This window comes from Cryptomeria japonica, unplaced genomic scaffold (assembly GCF_030272615.1).
Source record: "Cryptomeria japonica unplaced genomic scaffold, Sugi_1.0 HiC_scaffold_505, whole genome shotgun sequence".
Classification (NCBI taxonomy): domain Eukaryota; kingdom Viridiplantae; phylum Streptophyta; class Pinopsida; order Cupressales; family Cupressaceae; genus Cryptomeria; species Cryptomeria japonica.
In genome coordinates, this window is record NW_026729321.1 from 31,035 (window position 1) to 36,180 (window position 5,146).

General features: G+C 56.6%; 1 non-coding gene across 1 annotated transcript; it reads left to right on the forward strand.

Annotated features, from left to right (window-relative positions):
• Positions 1–5,027: 5,027 nt before the first annotated feature.
• On the forward strand, positions 5,028–5,146 carry LOC131872037 (5S ribosomal RNA). Its single transcript, XR_009370222.1, has one exon. It is a non-coding gene; the product is annotated as a 5S ribosomal RNA (ribosomal RNA).

Here is a 5,146-nt window from a genome sequence, read left to right on the forward strand (position 1 = left end):
CCGATCAGGACATCGACCCCAACTTCCGAACTCGCCTGCAACGACCGAACCAGCGCCTTGGTGCGCACCTTGCAACGCACAGTGCCAACATTCGCCTTCCTGCACATGGCAGGTCATCGGACCCAAATTCCGACCTCGCGAGTATGCCTACATATCGAATCGGTCATCGGACCCAACTTCCGACTTCATCCATACCGTAGGGTCTTTGAGGTTGGCGCGGTGCGCTCAACCCGGGGAGTCGACCCAACGAAGCATACACCTCCCCTATATAAGCTATTTGTCCGATTCCCACACCTGTGTAGCTTGCACCTCCGATCAGGACATCGACCCCAACTTCCGAACTCGACTAAAAAGACCGCACCAGCACCTTGGTGTGCACCTTGCAACGCACAGTGCCAACATTCGCCTTCCTGCACATGGCAGGTCATCGGACCCAAATTCCGACCTCATGAGCATACCTACTAATCGAATCGGTCATCGGACCCAACTTCCGACTTCATCCATACCGTAGGGTCTTTGAGGTTGGCGCGGTGCGCTCAACCTGGGGAGTCGACCCATCGAAGCATACACCTCCCCTATATAAGCTATTTGTCCGATTCCGACACCTGTGTAGTTTGCACCTCCGCTCAGGACATCGACCCCAACTTCCGAACTCGCCTGCAACGACCGAACCAGCGCCTTGGTGCGCACCAAAAGTGCGCACTTTTGGAGGGCACTTTTGTGCGCTCCAAAGGTGCGCACTTTTGGAGGGCACTTTTGTGCGCTCCAAAGGTGCGCACTTTTGGAGGGCACTTTTTGGAGGGCACTTTTGTGCGCTCCAAAGGTGCGCACTTTTGGAGGGCACTTTTTGGAGGGCACTTTTCTGCGCTCCAAAGGTGCGCACTTTTGGAGGGCACTTTTTGGAGGGCACTTTTCTGCGCTCCAAAGGTGCGCACTTTTGGAGGGCACTTTTTGGAGGGCACTTTTCTGCGCTCCAAAGGTGCGCACTTTTGGAGGGCACTTTTTGGAGGGCACTTTTCTGCGCTCCAAAGGTGCGCACTTTTGGAGGGCACTTTTGTGCACTCCAAAGGTGCACACTTTTGGAGGGCACTTTTTGGAGGGCACTTTTCTGCACTCCAAAGGTGCGCACTTTTGGAGGGCACTTTTTGGAGGGCACTTTTGTGCGCTCCAAAGGTGCGCACTTTTGGAGGGCACTTTTTGGAGGGCACTTTTGTGCGCTCCAAAGGTGCGCACTTTTGGAGGGCACTTTTGTGCACTCCAAAGGTGCGCACTTTTGGAGGGCACTTTTCCTGCGCTCCAAAGGTGCACACCTAGGTGAGCACCTTCGACCACACCTTGTAGCACACCAAACTCTGACTTTCGACTTCATCCGCAATGCAGGGTCTTTGAGGTTGGCGCAATGCGCACAACCAGGGGAGTCGACCCATCAAACCCAACACCTCCCCTATATAAGCTATTTGTCTGATTCTCATACATGCGTAGCCTGCAGGAGCAATTAGGACATCGACCCCAACTTTCGGCTTCTAAACGAAAACAAGGTCTTTGAGGTTGGTGTAATGCGAACAACTAGGGGAGTCAACCCATCAAACCCAACACCTCCCCTATATAAGCTATTTGTCTGATTCTCATACATGTGTAGTCTACAGGAGCAATTAGGACATCGACCCCAACTTTTGACTTCTTAACGAAAACAAGGTCTTTGAGGTTGACGTAATGCGCACAACCAGGGGAGTCGACCCATCAAACCCAACACCTCCCCTATATAAGCTATTTGTCCGATTCTCATACATGTGTAGCCTACAGGAGCCATTAGGACATTGACCCCAACTTTTGACTTCTTAACGAAAACAAGGTCTTTGAGGTTGGCGTAATGCGCACAACCAAGGGAGTTGACCCATCAAACCCAACACCTCCCCTATATAAGCTATTTGTCTGATTCTCATACATGTGTAGCCTGCAACAACGATTAGGACATCCACCCCAACTTCTGAATTCGTCTGCGTTGACCGCACCAAAGGTGCACGCCTTGGTGCTCACCAAAATCCGACTTCCGACTTCTTCTGCTATGCGGGGTCTTTGAGGTTGGCGCAGTGCGCACAACCAGGGGAGTCAACCCACCGAATGCAACACCTCCCCTATATAAGCTATTTGTCTGATTCTCATACATGCGTAGACTGCAGCAATGATTAGGACATCCACCCCAACTTTTGACTTCTTAAACAAGACAGGGTCTTTGAAGTTGGTGCAGTGCACACAACCAGGGGAGTCGACCCATCAAACGCAACACCTCCCCTATATAAAGCTATTTGTCCGATTCTCATACGTGTAGTCTGCAGCAGCGATTAGGACATCGACCCCAACTTCCGAATTCGTTTGCATTGACCGCACCAAAGGTGCACGCCTTGGTGTGCACCTTGGAGTGCACTTTGGTGCTCACCTCGGTGCACACTTTGGTGTGCACCTCGGTGTGCACCAAAGGTGCGCACCTTGGAGCGCACCAAAGGTGTACACTTTGGAGCGCACCACATAGGGTCTTTGAGAGGTTGGCGCAGTGCGCACACCAAGGTGGGTGTTGAGGTGCGTGCCGAGGTGGGTGGGTGCTAGGGTGCGCTCCATGGTGGGTGCCAGGGTGGGTGCGTGCTAGGGTGGATTCCAAAGAGGGTCATAGGGTGGGTGCCAAGGTGGGTTGGTGATATAGTGGGTTCAAAGGTGGGTACTAGGGTGGGTTCCAAGGTGGGTCACAAGTTGGGTGCCAGGATGCGTGGGTGTTAGGTTGGGTGCCAAGGTGGGCTCCTGCGTGGGTGGGTGCTAGGGTGGGTTTCAAGGTGGACGCGAGGGCGGGTGCCAAGGTGGGTAACAAGTTGGGTGTTAGGATGGGTGAGTGCTAGAGTGGGTGCCAAGGTGGGTGGGTGCTAAGGTGGATGCCAAGGTGGTTCACAGGGTGGGTGGGTTCTAGGGTGAGTTCCAAGGTGGGTCACAGGTTTAGTGCTAGGGTGCGTGTCAAGGCGGGTGTCGAGGTGCCTGGGTGCTAGGGTGTGGATGCCAATGTGGGTCATAGGGTGGGTACTAGGGTGGGCTGCAATGTGGGTGCCAAGGTGGGTAACATGCTCGGTTGGTTCTAAATTGGGTGTCAGGGTGGGTGTGCACCCACCTTGCCCGAGGTGGGTGCCAAGGTGCCAGTGTGGGTGGGTGCTAAGGTGGATGCCAAGGTGGGTGAGAAGGTGGGTGATAGGTTGAGTGGTAGGATGGGTGGGTGCCAAGATGGGTCACAGGGTGGGTGCAAGGGTGGGTAGGTGCTAGGGTTGGTGTCAGGGTGGGTGGGTGCTAGGTTGGGTTCCAAGGTGGGTGCGAGGGTGAGTGTCAAGGTGGGTCACAGGTTAGGTGCTAGGATGGGTGAGTGCTAGGGTGCAAAGGTGCCAGGGTGGGTGCTAGGATGGGTCGATGCTAGGGTGAGTGGCAAGGTGGGTCCACAAGTGTCAAGGTGGGTGCCGAGGTGGGTGCCAACTTGGGTTCCAAGGTGGGTGCCAAGTGGGCGACTGCTATGGTGGATGCCAAGGTGGGTCACGGGGTGGGTGCCAAGTTGCTAGGTTGTGTTCCAAGGTGGGTGCCAACGTGGCTGCTAGGGTGCGTGGGTTAAAGGGTGTGTCACAACGTGGGTGCCAGGATGGGTGCGCACCCACACTGGCCAAGACGGGTGCAAGGTTGGGTTCCAAGCCCGGTCACAGGCTGGGTGCTAGGATGGGTGGGTGCCAAGGTGGGCACCAGGGTGGGTGCACCCACCCTGGCCAAGGTGGGTCACGGGGTGGGTCCTAGGGTGGGTAACAGGGTGGGTACTAAGGTGCGTGCCAAGGTGGGTCATGGGGTGGGTGCCAAGGTGGGCACCAGGGTGGGTGTGCACCAACCCTAGCCAGGGTAGGTCACGGGGTGGTTGTCGGGGTGGGCGTCAAGGAGCCAAGGTGGGTGGCAAGTAGCCAAGTTGCGTGCCAAGGTGGGTGTCGGGGTGGGTGCCAAGGATCCAAGGTGGGTGCCAAGGAACCAAGGTGGGTGTCTGGGTGGGTGCCGAGGTGGGAGCCAGGGTGGGTCCCAAGGTGAGTGCAAAGGTGGGTGCCAGGGTCAAGGTGAGTGCCAATGTGGGTTCCAAGGTGCCAGGGTCAGGGTGAGTGCCAATGTGGGTTCAAAGGTGCTAAGTTGGGTGCGAGGTTGGGTGCGAGGGTGGGTGGGTGCCAAGGTGTGCTAGGTGGAAGCCCGGGTGGGTCGGCATCCCATGGGTGTCGAGTTGGGTGCCTGATGGGTGCTTCTTGTCAAGTTTTAGTCGTCGGGACTCATTTCGAGCCTTAGAGGTCGTTTCTTGTCCGGTTGCCCTGTCTTCGACCTGGGAACCCAATTTTGGTCCTCGGGTCCCATTTTTTTTTGTCTCGCATCCCACTTTTGGCCTGTGGCCTTTTCGGGGTCGATTCTCGTTTTGGGCATCAGAGCATGTTTCTTCTCCTAAAACCCAATATTTGTTTATTAAGTCTCGGAACACATTTTTGTTCTCGTGGACCCATCATGGGTCTTGGAACGCATTTGTGGTCCTTGGGTCCCATTTTGCATCCCGAAACTTGTGTTTTGGTGCTTGATCCCTATTTTGGGTGCCCACCTTGCACCAAGTGCGCACCCGGGGCAAACCGAGCGCCTTGGTGCACCGGGGCAAGATCGAGCGTGCACCCGAGGCGCCCCGAACATGCACCAAGGTGCACTCGGCCCACATGTGAGCGCAGGTCGTTGCGCCCGAGGTGGTGTGTGGGCACCGCGTTGCAGACGGGACACTGCACGCACACGACGCCCCGTCCAGGTGCACGCACGTAGGCCGGGCCGGGTGCACACCCGACGCCCTAGCAAGGTGCGCGCACCCGGGCAGGGCTCACACTTGGCGAACGGGGCGCACTTCGCGAGGGAGGGTGTGCACCTCGACGGGGGTGGGTGGCCGGGGTGGATTCGCACGTGGGTCGCGGTTTGCTAAGTACACACTGCGACAAGCTCATAACGGGTGCGATCATACCAGCGTTAGTGCACCGGATCCCATCAGAACTCCGCAGTTAAGCGCGCTTGGGCCGGAGTAGTACTGGGATGGGTGACCTCCCGGGAAGTCCCGGTGTTGCACCCT